Here is a 17,851-nt window from a genome sequence, read left to right on the forward strand (position 1 = left end):
AGGCTTGTTAAAAGCCTGGGTGTGAGTCAGTGGGTTCAGTGTGAGGTCAGGCTGAAGGGCTCTACAGGCCAGGCCTCTTGTACCTCCCCCTGGTTCTAGAAGCTTGGAGAAGTTTCTAGAAGCCAGTAGTTGGAGGCCAGAAGGTACTGATCTGTATAATAATGGCAGTCTAACCAATCCCAGGTAGGAGGTTTGGCAGTGTGCCAGACAGACCCATAAATATGAGAGAGCCTGGCCAGCAATTTAAGAGATGTTATTGCAAACACTGATACCAATGACGAAGGTTATTATTGCATCCACCGGCACCAATGTTGAGGGTTATTATTGTGTCCACTGACATCAATGTTGGAGGTTATTATTGCATTCACTGACAACAATGTTGAAGGTTGTTATTATGTCCACTGACACCAGTGTTGAGGATTACTATTGCATCCATTGACACCCATGCAGGGGGTTATTATTGCATCACAGACATCAGTACTAGGGTTTAATATTGCATCCACTGACACCAGTGTTGGGGATTATTACTGTATCCACTGACACCAGTGTTGGGGGTTATCAGTACATCAACTGACATCAATGTTGGGGGCTATTACTGACTCTACTGATACCAATATTGGGGGTATTATTGCATCAACTGACAGTAATGTTGAGGGTTGTTATGGTTTCCATTGACGCCAATATCGAGGGTTATTACTGCATCCACTGACACCGGTGTTGGGGATTACTATTGTGTCCACTGACACCATTGATGGGAGGTTACTGTGTTTACTAACACCAGGACCAGTTATAGCTCCACAAAATATGGCTCATAGCAACATAATAGACCTATGAGTATGAGAATGTCTACTAGCTAATAAACAAACCATGATGACATGTTGATGCAATTAGAAGGAAAGAAACAAACATTCTTGAACCAGTGACAGACAATTTGTTGGATGTTCATAAAATGTCTGCAATTCAGTTCCTAGAAACAAAAAGCAGCCTAATTTAATAAAGATTTATATTCTTACATGGTGGTTCTTAAAGAAATAAAAGCAAAACCTTTTTTCATTTTATATAGAAAAAAGGAGGTTATAACTTCTGTCAGGTATTTTTTTCCAACTGTGTCCCATTGGGAAAACTACCTTTCACTTCCTGTCCCATAGCCAAAACAGGAAGTGAGAGGAAATCAATCCAAAGTGAATGAACTAGTGTCACCATTGGAAGATTTTCCCTCCATTCCTGTTCTGGGAACAAACCAAAATTTTGGATTCTACTTCACTTTTGATTTCGGTGATAACAGTCACCAGGAAAAATAGAGAGGGTAAATCTCCCTAATGGGGAAAAAAACCTGACAGGTGTTCTAATCTCTCTCTGTTCCAACAATGTTTTGACTTTAAGGAAACTTTAAGTGCAGTTATTCATAGCAAGTGTAGCACCCCCCTAACTAGCAAGGGGGAGCTAGATTATTTTTTTTGTAGTTAGTAGGCTAGGGAGCGTAGAGTAGCAGCCATGGAAAAATAGAGGGTCAAATTTGGGTCAAGGCTGAGAGGCTGTGCAGATCAGCTCACTGATACCTCTCTCTGATCTAGAGACTGCACCCCTGGCAAGTGCCCAAGCAGGAGGCTTGGCATGGGGTCAGGACATCTCTCATCCTCAATTGTCCCCTGAGACAGGACAACCTGGAAAGCAGGGAAGGAGCCAGCAGAGCATAAGGCCTGAAGGCAGTCCCCAACCCGAAAGCTTGCAGGAGAGGACTGAGTGAGTAATCCCACACACCCTGAGCCACATAAGGGGAGAGGGCAATCTAGTGGGAAATCTGACTAGCCCCAGTCTGGGACTCCTGACTGTAAAGTGGCAGATCCTGGGTCCACTTCCCCAAGGAATCCCTTGGGCAGCTGGGTGAAAAGGAGATTTCATCTGGGGTCTGGGGAGGTACACCAGGAAAGGCTGGATAGCTCTCCAAGACACCCTTGGCATCCCGTACACCCCTCTACCCCATCCAAGTTCAATACCCCCTTAATACAATCCAAAAAAACAAGCTCAAGGACTGTTTACTGTCTCCTGTGTGCAAGGTCTGAAGGAAATGTGTGTTGCCTGGCTGTGCAAGACTATAGGGGGACCCAAATCTCTAGTAACTCCTAAGGGTAGTGCTACACAGGCATACATCTGTACTGATCTGACATTAGCAGAATGAATTAGAAACAGTTGCTATGGGTTATTGCATACAAAATATAGCTGTCATGTACCTTGCTTGTGAGCCTGACAGCCAAGGAAGGCCTCTCTTACATCTCTGGCTCGAGGGCCACTGAAGGTGGAACAGCAACCACAAGAGCACGGCGGGGTATGAGTGCCTGGTCAGTACTGTAGTCAGTGTAGGAACTGTTGGCACTTTGCTGGCAGATGGGACAGCTGGAAGGGCTGGCAGCAAAGCAGGCTGGCAGAAGGCAGACGTCATGGGTGGACAGGCTGGTGGCAGAGCAGGCTGGCAGCGGACAGAGATCACAGCAGGGCAGGCTGGTAGCAGAGCAGGCTGTCAGCAGGGCAGGCTGGTAGCAGGCAGATATCACAACAGGTTGACTGCAGAGCAGGGTAGCACGCTGTATGCAGGGTCAGACAGGCCAGGTTGGTAACGGATAAACAGATCAGGCAAAAACGGCAGGCAGAAGAATAGTAGTCACAAGTCAAGGTCAGTAATGGTGGGAGCAAATCAAGCAGAGACAGAAGGCAGAGGCAGAGTCCAAGAAGCATGACGGGGTCAATCACAGGTATCACTCACAGGAACAGGCGCAGGAATATAGGAGGGGGAACTGCAGATCTGACAACACAGGCTAATAGCGTTGCTGGGTTTAAATAGTCTAATTGGTGCCAACATTAGCAACGGGCAGTCGCAGGTGTGCGCATGTACGAACGCAAATGTGCACAACTATGCACAGCAGAATGGGCCCTCGTACATCTGCGCCTGCGCTGCTGTGTAGGCCCAGAGGCTTCAGCCGCACTATGGCAAGCATCTTCCTGACAGCACGTAGAAAAAAGAACTCTATTGCATAAGACCTATAGAAGCTCATACATCAGTAGTGCCTAATGGTTAAATACTCGGAATTTCAACCACACCTCTAGTTTGTATTAGAAAGTAAGGCTGTTATAGCCTCCTGCACAAGACTGCCCAGGTGCTGTGTACAACATTTACTGAATGAATGCATAGCGTTCTCTGATTGGACAAGCTGGAGAGTGTGATGTCACTGCTCCACCTTTCCACTTTATCCAATCAGAGAAGGCTTTGCTTTCATTCAGAAAATGCAAATCATTCTCTGAATGGTGCTGTTGCTGAGTGGCTAATCTTCTGTGTTCAGAATGCAGAAGGGCAAGCACTTGGCATAGGACCCAGGAGCAGGTGGAGATCACTGGATTAGTGATGTCTTCAGCTTAAAACGGCATTCGCCAGGTATGTCATATACGTATTTACATTGGTCTAAGCTGGACCAATGTAACTACATATAAAATATCCATATCTGGAATTCTTCTTTACCGTCCTCTGTTTCTACATGGTGAAGGTATTCCAATTTAAAGATATGTCAACAATTTTTGTTACAAAATGTTCTCATAGCACTCCAATTTATCATCCAAATCAGTTTCAGCCATGGAGATTTTTGAAAATAACTTAGTCTCACATATTATACTGAATTTGATTGTATCACTGGAAAGGTACTCAAGGGTTAGTTGGGATCATGTGCGAGAGAGAGAAAGCCTGCAGGTTTCAGCAGGAATCCCTGTTGCTTAACAGCCGGATATCCTTGAAGAGTAAAAAGAGAAGAATTCTGATGTTGCTTTGGTTAACTTATTATATTGTGCTAATAAATCTTGGATGTCACATTACCTTTTCTCAAGGATTGTCTTTATTCTTTCTGGTTTTCTGTAAATTCAATGTTCATTTCAAAGTCAAAAAGTGGAGCTTGAAACTTATGAGAGGTCATTTTACTCTTCCGTAATACTCTGTCACTGAATTAAACTTTTGTTTGGAAAAGAAGAATCATTTCCACATTGGGAACCCTTAATAAAGCTACAATAATATTTTGCCATTTTCTATTATAGGGCCTCATGCACACAGCCTGTACAGCATGCAGAACCTGCATACTGATGTTCCTGGGGCCTGCTGCTGCTGTATACAGCCCCCCCATTGAGAGGCATTGGAAGAGACAGCTGCATGCAATGGTGTGCCAGAGGTTGCATAAAGCATCTGAATGCACACTGACGTATGCTCCATTCAGAGCATATGTCAGTGCGCATGTGTGTGCTTTGCGAAACTCCTAACGTTTGACTGCATACAGCCGCCTTTTGTAATGCATCTCAATAGGATGGTGTATGCAGTGGCAGCAGATCCCAGGAATGTTCTGCATGCTGTATAGCCCTGTACAGCTGTGTTCAATAATAAATATGGTGTGTTATTCCTGTAAAAGACATAAGTGAAGTTCTTGTAAAGAACTAAACCATATGTAGTATCCCTTTTTGACATCTGATTTAAAAAAATAACCAGATCTTTGATCAAAGTCAAACTCTTAAAGTGGTTCTAAAGCAGAAGGTGTTTTTGCCTTAATACATTCTATGCATTAAAGTAAAAACCTCCAGTGTGCAGCTCCCCACCCAGCCCCCCTTATACTTACCTGAGACCAATCTCAATCCAGCACTGTGCACAAGAACAACGGCTCTAGGCTCTCTCTCCTCACTTGAAGCCATTGGCTCCTGCTGCTGTTAACCACAGCTTGTGAGGAGAGAGTTGGGGTGGGGCCAACCCATGCTGTGTGTGTCAATGGCCTAAATTTATGACGAAATTTGATTTTCTTAATTTTTTTACTGGACATGTTTAATAGCAAAAAGTAAAAAATATTGTTTTTTTTATAGGGTAAAAAATAAAAAACACAGAGGCGATCAAATATCACTGAAAGAAAGCTCTATTTGTGGGAAAGAAAGGACATAAATTTCATTTTAGTGCAGCGTTGCATGACTGTGCAGTTGTCAGTTAAAGTAACACAGAGCCGTATCGCAAAATATGACCTGGTCAGGAAGGGGGGTAAATCCTCAGGAGGGCAAAGTGGTTAATGTAAACGACTAATTTGAATCTAATATCTCCAATAACATGAACAAAATGTTATTTGCCCACTCTAAATGCACAGTGTCCAAATGCTATTTCAATAACACTACTTTTATCTCTCATGTGTATATATTTCAACCTCATGATTGTACATGACTATAAATGGACACAGCCATGCTATCTGACCACTTTTTTTATGATTTATTGCTGCATTTACAATTCCCTATCCTACAAATTCTAATAGCATTATGACTGTATTCAGAAATAGTGCAAAATGTAAATGTTTTAGGTGATTGAGATGCTATAAAAAATACTGTAAAGCGAGGATGCTTTAAAAAAATTAGCTACAATTTCTTTATTAATTAGCAACATACAAAGTGCAGAAGCAGAAATAAAATAGATCAATATTTGGTGTTTCCACCCTGTGCTTTTAAAATAGCATCAAGACTCGCACTTGAACATAGTTAAGAATTTTGCAGACATATGGTCCAGTGAATGAATAAACAATTATAGCATACCTGGCCAATCTATCTGGAAACTATCTGGAAACTGGGACTCTCTGTAATAGATACCTCTCTACCTACTTTTGGGATCCTGCTGCTTGCCGAACGCAAGAAGTGGCTTGCTTGGCACTGGTGCCATTCAGAGAACACTTTGATTTTTCTCAATGACTGCACTGATGAATGCAATGAATTCACTGATTGGACAAGGTGGGGATATGGACATTATTGTCCACCTCATCCAGTCAGAGAACACTTTTCATTAATTGAAAAAATGTAAACTATTCTCTGAATGGCCACTGTGCTGAGAAAGAGACCTGCTATGATCAGTAAGTAACAGGGTAGCCACTCAGCATGAAACCCAGAAGCTAGTGGAGATCACTAGAGTAGCGGTGCCTACTGCAGTTGTTCCAGATTTTAGGGCTATATACTTAGTTACGTTGGTCCAAGTTGAACCACTGTAACTAAGCAAACATACCCATACCTGGAATTCATATTTAAAGTACAGTCATTAAATCAAACATAATCAGTTGTGTAGGTGGAATGAAACTGAGGAAAAGCCATGTTCTACTGGCAAAACTGAGCACAGCAGCAAGACAAAGGGTAGTCTTTCCAACATTTAAAAGGTCACTCACAGGCAAACAATTTCGAGGAAAACAGGGATTTCCAGAAGTTCTATTCAAGCTCATCTGTAGAAGCACAAAAACAGGCAATGTTAAAGATGGAAAACGCAAAGGTCAGTAAAGGAAACACAGTGCAGCAGATGAAAGATACATCATGCTGACTTACTTTTGCATTCGGAAAATGTACAATGGAACCACCAGCCTAGATATGGCAGAAACTAGTGGAACCCCATTAGGTCCACCAACAGTTCAGAAAAGTCTGCTCAGAGTTGATTTTTATGGAAGACTTTCAGATAAAAAGCCATATCTCTGATGTGGAAGCAAGACTACACTCCAAAAAAAAAAGAAACGGTATGCACAGAAGTGGCAGCAGATGTCTGCAGGCAATGATGAAACATGGTGGAGGTTTCTTGCTGGTCTGGGGCTGCATGGAGTTGAGGATTTTGTCAGAACTAATGGTCTCCTCAATGCTAAAATGTACAGGCAGATACTTATTATAATGCAATTATGGAGGCATCTGATCCCAAATTCATTCTGCTGCAGGGCAATGACCCCAAATATACAGCCAAAGTCATACAGGAGGTTCTTCAGTATCCAGCATCTTTGAGTCTGTCTAGTAAATCCACATAAGAACTCTGGTTAGTTCTCCCAGATGTTTAAAAGAACCTACCTGCCACATTTAAAAAAAAAAACTGTGTGAAAGTGTACCTAGGAGAATTAACTTTGCTTTCAAAGAACAGGGTGGACATACCAAATATTTTAGTTTTTCCTGTTTATGCACTTTGTAGGTAGCTAATTAATAAATAAAAATGACCCATTGCATTATTTGTGAAGATATCCACACCTAAAAAAATATATCATAAATGCTTAAAGGGTAACGCTGCTTTTGTGGGAAAAAAAATAACAAATAAAAAAAATAATATAGTGTATACAATTGTGATAAAAATCATACTGTAATTGAATGTTATTAAAAATTACCTTTCCTTTTAAATCTGCAGTGATGTAATTTTTTTAAATATGCATTGCAATATGGCTACCTGGAGGTGTTCTGTATACAGATTGTGGTCTTACTAGGTGGCACCCTTAAAAGAAAACATTACCCCCCCACCACAGTAGTGTACTCTGTCCCCTTTTACATCGCCCACCGTTGTAGTGTCCTGTACCCCCCGATGCAGTGTCCTTTGCCCCCTTTTCATCCCCCCCCACTGTAGTGTCCTCTTCCCCCCCACAGTAGTGTCATATACCCCCCGTACTGTGTCCTTTTCCCCCCTCACCCCACAGTAGTGTCCTTTACCCCCAAAGCAGTGTCCCCTGCCCCTTCACACCACCCCCCTCCCCTACTGTTGTATCCTCTGTCCCCTTCCCCCCCAAAAGTGTCCTGTACCCCCAAAGCAGTGTCCTCTGCCACCCTTCACACACCCCCAGCCCCCCACTGTTGTATTCTCTGTCCCCTTCCCCCCCAGTCTTTTACCTCCCAAAACAGTGTCCTTTGCCCCCCTTCACATCCCCCCCATCCCACTGTGTAGTGTCCTCTACCCTGCCTAATAGCAGTGTCCTCTGCCTTCACATCCCTCAAAGCAGTGTCCCCTGTCCTTTTCTCATCAAAATCCCCCCCACTGTAGTTTACTCTGTGCCCCCTTCCAACAGTGTCCCCTAAGCCCCCCTCCCACAGAGTGTCCTGTGTCCCACCTACCACAGTGTCTCCCAGCCCCCCCCCCCCTACAGTGTCTCCTGTGTCCCCTTCAACACACACACTTGTGTAGAGCAGAGATCAGAAGACAACACAGTACTGGGTGGAAGGCGGGAGCAGGAGCTATTGGAGTTCATAATACCAAGCTGGTGATTGGTTGCTAGAACAGCCCAGCAACTAATCAATGAGCAGATTCCGCCCCCGACCCCGTCCTCCATTCAGCACTATGCTGCCTCCTGATCTTCGCTCTGCTGGTAACATGAGAGTGAAAAAGGCTGGGGGGAGCCATAACGGAAGTCAAAATTGACCTGTTGGCTCCCCGCAGTTGACCAGTGGTTCCCCGGTATACTGTATATTAAATTGATACTAATGGGTGGGGTTTTTTTTGGTTTGAAAAAGGAGGTAATATTTACGTGCTCTCTGCATTGATATTGAACAGGGAAGGCCTTACTCTTGCAGTCTACCAGTGTCCTGCTGGCACTGTCACCTTCTCCGGGTACCTCCTTAGCAGTCCCGGTGCTACGGAGGCATCTGTGCGCATGTGCTCTTGATCCATAGACACACACAGCACCAATAAGCCACGTCCCCACCAGGGGCAGACTGACAACTCATGGGGCCCCTGGGCAATAGGGGATCATGGGGCCCCTCTGTCCTTGCCCAAACTCAAAAAAGCCTATGAAAAAGGTACCAGGGGCATCTTATGGGGCCCCCTACTGACCCCGGGCCCTCAGGCAGTGCCCAAGTTTCCAAATGGTCAGTCCGCCCCTGGTCCCCACTACCTTATCACAGGAGTTTGACTGACAGCAGCAGGAGAAGTGGGACCAGGAAGTGGTGCTGCAGCTAAGACAGCTCAGGAGCAGTGACAAAGCCACATAAGTATCTAGGGAATGAGGTGGGTAGGACAGGTATTGGGATTTTTTTACATTAATTCAATTAATACATTTAGGTAAAGACCTTTTGACTTTAGAACTACTTTAATATTGAAGTACTCGCAGGACTTTACAGGGGTAACGTTTAATGCTTACCAATATTTAAATCAGCCAAATGCCTCATTTGCATAGGTTGCTTGGGAGTAGTAAAAAAAAGGTAGTTTAACCATAATTTTACTGCCCCAAACCCGCCACCCCACAAGACTGCCCAGCCACAATATACCATGGGTACCGGTCAAGTTAGTACACACTGCTGTGGTCGTGGAGTGGAAAAATTGTAGGTATAGGTAAATATAGTAGAGGTATTGTTTAGCAAGCCAGCCTACTGAAGTGAATGGGGACGCAGCTCTTACAAATGGTTGTGACATTGTGCTGTGAGCTTTCAAGGGAATTAAATAGGCATCCAAGAGGCAACATATCATATCCAAACTACTAATGTCAAATGTCTCTAAAAAGCGATAGTCTGGCATGACAGCCACATGTGTAAGTGACCCCAATAAGTCAGTGAGCACTAAAAGCTATGCTAAGAGAACACTACTCCTGCAAAGTCTTGCAAGTGCACTTGCCCTCCAGAGGATTTACCCCCCTTCATGACCAGGCCATTTTTTGCAATACAGCGCTGCGTTGCTTTAACTGACAATTGTGCGGTCATGCAACACTGTCCATAAATAAAATGTATGTCCATTTTTCCTACAAATAGAGCTTTCTTTTGGTTGCATTTGATCACCTCTGCGTTTTTTATTTTTTGTGCTATAAATAAAAAAAGGCCAGTAATTTTGAAAAAAAAAAAAACAACATTTTTGACTTTTTGCTATTAAACATGTCCAATAAAAAAAATTTAAAAATCAAATTTTGTCATAAATTTAGGCCAAAATGTACTCTGCTACATGTCTTTGCTAAAAAAAATCCCAATACGTGTAAATTAATTGGTTTACATGAAAGTTATACAAATGGCGGTATATATACGGGAATTTGTATTTATTTATTTATTACTAGTAATGGCAGCAATCAGCGGACTGCGGCAGGCATTCTGACATGGGGGGGGGGGCACACTGACTAACTGCCACTGACATCCCCATTGACACTAATACAGTGATCAGTGCTAATAAAAAGCACTGACACTGTACTAATGACACTGGGCAGGCAGGGATTAACATCTGGGGCGATCGAAGGGCTAACTGTGCGCTGTGTGTTTTACTAAGGAAACAAGCTGTGCAAAGCAATACAAAGCAACCTGTTCGTGCTGACAGGGGAGGGATCTGTAACCTCTCCCCTGTGAGCTCTGCTGCCGACGGCCAGAACCCTGTGACTGACATGCCGAGGAGCCAATAGAGACGCAGGTAGGGAGCAGTACTTCTGCGACAGGGTGGTCGGGGAGCAGTTAATATCTAGACACTACATGAGCTGTTTCCAGGTTTGTACATACAACTGAAAGCAGAACAAAACTTCCCAGTATACTTATCTCCACTCTCCAGTTATGTGGTTGTTAAATCATTCACAAACGCACTGGAGTCAGTCATTCTGGCACAGAATGCCAGAAACACATGCTGTGCTGTGCATGCGCAGCGTAAATTTTATTTATTTATTTCAGTTACTATTATAGAGCTGTCAGTTTATGCAGTATATACATATATTGTACATTCACATCAGTCCCTAACCCTCAAGAGGCGTACAATCTAAGGTCCCTAACTCATAGTCATACATACACATACTGGGGCCAATTTAGACAGGAGCCAATTCACCTACCAGCATGTCTTGGGAGTGTGGAAGGAAACCAGAATCCCCAGAGGAATACCACGCAGGCACAGGGAGAACATGCAAACTCCAGGTAGCTGGTGCTGTGGTTGAGATTCGAACCAGCGACCTGAGTACTGCCAGGTGGAAGTGCTAAATGCAGTAGAAAACTGTGAGCAGGCAGGTAAGTTGTATTACTTCAGGAGAAACATAGAAAGTTTCTTCTGAATTAAAAAGCTGTGTACTTGCAGTTTTACAAATGTTACGTTCACTTCCATTTTAACTATGTGCACATACCCTTTCTACTATATGTATGTGTGTGTGTGTCTGGGTGTGTATGTATTTTGGTATGACTGAGCCATAAAAAGAAACACAACAAGGGTGGGAATGCAACCGGCGTTTTCTGAGAAAAGATGTTTCTTGGCAAGCTCTAATCAATATTTTTCTTCCTGGCCAGTACTAGGAATGCCTCCCTAGGGGGACAGTCAATCCTTTCGAGATTGTGCATCCAAATTAATTTCCTGTCTTCAAGGTTCACAGGGCTACAGTACTGTCCAGGGTGCTCGGGGATGGAATCCAAAGCTGAACACTTAGCAGAAAACAAAGCAAGCAAGATTTAGACTGATTAAAGCAGGTGGTGTGTACATGTGCACATATGTACAGGATTTGTCTTGTGTCAAGGCTCGATTTTCTGAGCAGCATTTCAGATGAAGGAAGTCATTTGTCAAACGTCTCCCATCTGCAGGCATAGGGCAAGATCTATACCAGCACATATGCCATTGAAGGAATGTGAATAGCCTTCATATAGATGAGCGTATTGTATGTTCTCTCTTCTCCTTTACTATGCCAGTGTCAACAGTGCAGCCTTTATATAGTTTGTATATACTTTCCACTGTCATGGCAACAAAACTACTGTCTTATGTTCTAGCAAACGGAGATGTGCTTGCTGTATCAGATAATTAGGGCTTGGGGTGGGGGGGTTGAATTAGTAACTTCATAATTCTGGTTAGATGAAGGTTGCATAACACAAACAATTTTAATCTAATTTATGTTCTCTTTAATAAATGTGTTACATTTTTTTTGTCAGTACTGCAAACAATTGTTCACTTAATGGTTCAACGGGGGATTGCCCAGGGCTTTATTTCAGCGAGAACGCAGCTCCAGCACCTCCAGCACTGAAGGTATGTAATGGCAATGGGTTCTAGGGTGTCTTGGTCTATTGATGCTTGCTGCCAGGGGATCACTGGGGAGATCTATTTTTGTGTGGCAGTCTATTGTTGCTGGTGGGGGGTCTACTGTTGCGGGAAGGGATCTACTCTTGAGGGAATGGTCTAGTGTTGCTGGCTTACGGAGAGTCTATTGCTGCTGGCTGATTGCTGGCTGATGGGAGATTTCCAGTTGTTGCAGGAGGTCTATTGTTGCTGGAAGGGATCTACTCTTGAGGGAATGGTCTAGTGTTGCTGGCTTATGAAGAGTCTATTGATGCTGGCTGATTGCTGGCTGATGGGAGATCTGCTGTTATTGCAGGAGGTCTATTGTTGCTGGGGGATATATTGTTATGGGGGGTCTATCGTTGCTGGGGGGTGTCTAGCGCTGCTGGCCGTGGAAGATCTGTTTTACTGCTTTCTTGTTATCATTAACAATTCCCATACAAATAAGCACCACAAAATGATACTTGGCTCTGTGTTTACTAAAAGGAGTGATACTGGGCAGTGGGTAGGGGGTAAAACAAAGAGATGGTGCTCAGAGGTGGATAGGGGGATAGGGAAGAGACAAGTTACTCAAAAGGGGGGAGTTCTTGCACCTATTCTGTAAGAAAAAAACCCTGGAACAACCAATATAAAGTTCTCTATTTTGTGAATAGGTGCTTGTTGGTACAGACCTAAAGTGACATTGAAGGTTCTTTTTTTTTTTTTTTTAAATAACAAACATGTTAGACTTACCTGCTGTATGCAGTGGTTTTGCACAGAGCAGCCTAGATCCTCCTCCTCTCAGGTCCCCCACAGTGCTCCTTGCCCTCCCTCCTGCCTATTCCCCCATAGCAAGCAGCCTGTTTCCAAGCCACTGCTCTGTGTGTATATTCACACATGGAGAACAGCCGCCCTGCCCCTGCTCTCTCCTCTATGGCTGTGATCGACAGTAGCGGCAGCCACTGCTGTCTGCCAATGAGGAAGGAGAGGCCCAGGACTGCCCAGTCTCTTGTGCATATCACTGGAATGAAATGGGGATCTGGGGCTCAGGTGAGCTTGCAGGGGGGGGGGGGGGGAGCTGGGGATGCTGCTGCACAGAGAAGGTTTTTTGCCTTCATGCATAGAATGTATAAAGGTAAAAAACTTGAGCCTTTACAACCACTTTAAACTAAAACGGAAGACTTTCTATATTATAAGGTATTATGAAGGACATTTAGAAATATTAGGGGGGGGAATACCACACATGTCTATACTTACCTACTGTGTGCAGTGGTTTTGCACAGAGCAGCCTGGATCCTCCTCTTCTAGGGTCCCCACAGGCTCTCCTGTCTCCTCCAGTCTGTCGGGTGCCCTCACAGCAAGCAGCTTGCTATGGGGGCACCTGCTGCTCCGTGTGTCCATTCACACATGGAGCTGCAGCTTGGCCCTGTCCTCTCTCTCTCCTCATTGACTCACTGGCTATGATTGACAGCAGTAGGAACCAATAGCTCCCGCTTGCTGTCTCAGCCAAAGAGGAGGCAGAGACCCAGGGCAGTCAAGGCTGTCATTCACATCACTGGATAGTGGTCAGGCTCAGGTAAGTATTGAGGGGACTGAGGGTACTGCTAAACACAGAGGGGTTTTTTTTACCTTCATGCATAGAATGCATGAAGGTAAAAAAAACCTTCAGCCTTTACAACCACTTTAACCACATGCCGCCTAGCCACTGTAGAAATACGTTGGCAGGGCGGCACGGCTGGGCAAAACCACGATTTAAAACATGTGTTTGCAAAATAGGTAGGGGGCGTGCATGAGGCGCACCTCTGCCCTACCTGTCCCGCCAATCACGGTCGCGGATGTCAGTCGCCGGGTCACAGCCAGTTATTACCGGCTGTGTCCCGCCGATTAGCGGCAATCACTGACAGAGAGCAGGGCTGCAGTAGCTCTGTTTTCTGTCAGTTCCCTGTCAGCTCCTGACATGCTGAGCCGGAGAGAAGAGTTTCTGTCAGCTGTCCCCATGCAGTACACCCCCCCGCCCCCTAGTAAAACACTCCCCTCACACAGTTAACCCTTTCAGTAAATAAAAAAGTTAACCCCTTCCTCCCCAGTGCCATTAGTACAGTGTCAGTGTTTTTTTTTTTGCACTGATCACTGTATTGGTGTCACTGGGGATGTCAGTGACCCCAAGTCAGTTCCCCCCAGTGTCAGAATGTCCCGCCATAAGTCGCTGATCGCCGCTATAAGTCACTGATCGCCGCCATAAGTCGCTGATCACCGCCATTATTAGTATAAAAAAAAATTAAAAATCCCAGTATCTTTACCGCCATTTTTAAACGCTATAACTTTCACGTAAATCAATTAATTTACACGTATTAGGGTTTTTTTTAGCAAAGACATGTCCCAGAATGCATTTTGGCTGAAATTTATGACGAAATTTGATTTTTAATTTTTTTTTTACTGTACATGTTTTATAGGAAAAAGTCCAAAATATTGTTTTTTTTTCTCAAAATTGTCAGCCTTTTTTTTTATATAAATATAAAAAATGCACAAGCTCTATTTGTGTGAAAAAAAGGACAGAAATTTCATTTATGTACCGTATTGCATGACCGCGCAATTGTCCATTAAACTAGCGCAGCGCTGTATGGCAAAAAAATGGCGTAAATTGCAGTATCTATACCATAGTTTGTGGACGCTATAACTTTCATACAAAGCAATCAATATACACTTATTGGGATTTTTTTTACCAAAAACGTAGCAGAATACATTTTGGCCTAAATTTTTAACTAACTTTGAGTTTACTATATATTTTTTATAGCTGAAAGTAAAAAATATCGTTTTTCTTCAAAATTGATGGTCTTTTTTTGTTTATAGCGTGAAAAATAAAAAGCGCACAGGTGATGAAATACCACCGAAAGAAAGCTCTATTTGTGTGAAAAAAGGACGTAAATTTCGTTTGGGTGCAGCATTGCATGACCGTGCAATTATCAGTTGAATTAGTGCAGCACCGAGTAGCAAAAAGAGGCCGGGTCATTAAGGGGGGGGTAAATCCTCAGGAGCTCAAGTGGTTAAAGTATATCTAATGTCAAATCTTTACTTTTTTTGTAAACCTAAATTTATTATCATTTTTTTCAGCAGTGCAAGGGATGGTACATATGTTCAATGAGAAGCGTCCCTTGTGCTGGTGGCTGCTATCTTAGTTGAAATCCAAAGACCTCTAATCCTCCCCCCCAAGTAATTTTCTGCTACTGTGAGATTTAATACAGTGACTGGACCTGTCATAGGCACTTGTCAAGAGTGCCAACTATGCCTTCACTTTCCGCTCCCCCAATTCATTGAAGCTTTATTATAGCTTCCTAAAATTAAAAGCATTCTATGATTGGAGGGCATGTGGATGAATGAAAGCTTGGCCTCCTCGATTCATAAAGCAGTTTTCATGCATAGAATGCATGAAGGTAAAAAACCTTCAGCCTTTAGAATCACTTTAGTATACACACAATAGACTGAATAGAATCAAACAACATTAAATTAATTTGGTTGGGTATCAGATCTCAAGCAAAAAACAGCATGAAATATAATAAAAACATTTAACTAATGCCCCACCAATGGGTGTTACAGACCACATTGTGTACAACAAAAAAAGGTAAGGGAGCTCACTCTAGTGTGAGCCAGTTCACTGAAGGCTGAGCTAAGGACATGGACTTCTAGAGTGAACAGTAACAAGCACCTAAAAGAGTCTAGAAGGGCACAAGGTGAACTTCCTCCTGCTGGTGCCAAAAGCCTGGTAAATACTATTGGGCTTATTCAACAGAGAGGTGCTTCAGAGGCTGCCTAAACCCATTAGCAAGACACATAAATTATACCCCCCCTTCCATTCAGCAACTGACTAGATCAGCCACACCTCTCTTCTCTGCATTATACATCTGCATGAAGACATTTTTATTGAGGGATCCAGCTGTTTATCAGGGAATGTCTGCTTGCCAGCTGACTGGGTCATTTGGGCATGGGTGAGGCTCTACAGATGATATCACATTATATCTACATAGAGTTCCCTGCAAAGTTAAAACTATACCCATGCCAGGATCCCCCTCATTGCTAGATCTGAAGGTTGAGCAGTGAGGAGAAAGGGCGGGGGGTTCCCTTCTCTGAGATCCTACCAGAGAAGGAGATCTGCTGAGGACCTCTGGTCCTGCATTAGACATGATGCCATCAGAGCTGTACCTGTTGGACAGAGGGCTGAAGAGGCTTTAACGGACCGGGCACATAAATAATGGAGTCTGTGGGAGTGAGTGATAAGGTTAGTAAAAGTGCACTGGCGCCTTGGGCAAAAATGATCATTTAACCCTTGCAGTGAGGGAGAGTTTGACTGTAAAGGTAGCTCTTCATATCCCTGTAGTTCAACTTGTAACAGGGTAAATGTTACAATAAAGACTTCAAAAAGTATGGGAAATGTCTACTAATTTTGCTTTATATATAGGCTGAATGTTGTTTACAACGTTTTGGATGACTGTTGACTGAATTGGAATATTTTGTAAATATACCCCTTTAACGCATTTTAATATGTCAAAAGGGCAAAAGCTATGTAGGATACTAATCAGAGAAGAAAGAAATAAGCATACATAGTGCTGAGTTCTAAAAACAGTGTAATATATAACTTTGTGTAAACTGAAAAACATAGAAAAAATATATTAAACTGCAGACACAAGCAAAGTGATATGCACAAATTGTGATTTTGGGGGCCTGTTCACACCTCAGCATTACCGCACCTAAAACTAATGTAGAACCCTCCTATTTTAGCTAGGGGGAGCTAGACCCTGATGGCTAATAAGGAGCTGATTAGCAGCTCAGGTGAGTTAGTCAGAGGGGTCAAATTCTGGTCAGGACTGAGAGACTCTGCAGGCCAGCTGCTCTGGAATTTCCCCCTGCTCTGAGGCTTTCGGAGGAGGGTCTTGGAGGCAGTGGGTGGATCTGAGGAGTGGTTGGCTGCACTTTTGAGGGACTTTAGTTAATCCCCAACAGAAGGCTTGGCACGGTCTAGACTCTTTTAAAAGTGTTGGAACCTGCTCAGTAGCAGGAGTGTGGTGGGAGAGCAGTGAAAAGCAGGAAGATGTGAGGCTGGAGCAAGGCAGCCAGGAGGCCTAGTAGGCTGGGGCCTGCCTGCAAGCCTGGAGCTGGAAAGGAAGAAAACTCAGGACTCACTGGCCCCCTGAGAGAGGAGCACCTGTATGGCGGGAAAGGAGCAGCCCAGCAGATAGGCCTGATAGTAGCAGCCATTCCACAAGCAGTACAGGAGAAGATCTGAGTAAGTACACCTGCACCCCTGGGTGGACAGGGGAAGGAGCACTCGGGTGGAAAACCAGATTAGCCCTCTGAAAGTGACTGTACACCTTACTTAAAGGAGCAGGAGCCAGGTCCCCTGCTCAAGAGGAAAGTCTCCAGATTGCTGGGGGAAGAGGAGTTCATCTAGAGCAACGGTCACTAAATGGCAACTGTGGTCCGCAAACGGCTCCAGCAGTGCTGCCGTCCCAATCACCAGCCCGTAATGACAGATCTGCCGTTGAGCAGGGCAGTCGTCATGGCAACATGACATCACGTGTGTCCCCCGCCCCTTTCAGCTCACTGTCTCTCCGGCTCCCGCTCCCTGCCTGTATACAAGCGTCCAGCAAGAATCCCAGCAAGCTCCTGTCTGCCCTCAAGGTAGGGTGTAGTCTTACAGGGGCACTCTGATGGGCACATTGAATGTTAAGGGGCACTCTGATGGGCACAACATAGAATGTGCCCATCAGAGTGCCTCTTACCATAACATGTGCCCATCAGAGTGCCCCTTAACATAAAATGTGCCCATCAGCATGCGACCTTATTTTATGTTAAGGGGCACTATAATGGGCACATTTTATGTGAAGGGACACTCTGATGGGCACAACATAGAATATGCCCATGAGAGTGCCCCTTAACATAAAATGTATCCATCAGAGTGTTCCTTAATATAAATGTGCCCATCAGAGTGCCCCTTAACATAAAATGTGCCCATCAGCATGTCCCTTATTTTATGTTAAGGGGCACTCTGATGAGCACACTTTATGTTAAGGGGCACTCTGATGGGCACATTTTATGTTAAGAGGTAGTCTGATGGGCACA

The sequence above is a fragment of the Staurois parvus genome, unplaced genomic scaffold, assembly GCF_062004578.1.
Source record: "Staurois parvus isolate SC_StPar_1 unplaced genomic scaffold, SC_StPar_1.0 ptg000133l, whole genome shotgun sequence".
Lineage (NCBI taxonomy): Eukaryota > Metazoa > Chordata > Amphibia > Anura > Ranidae > Staurois > Staurois parvus.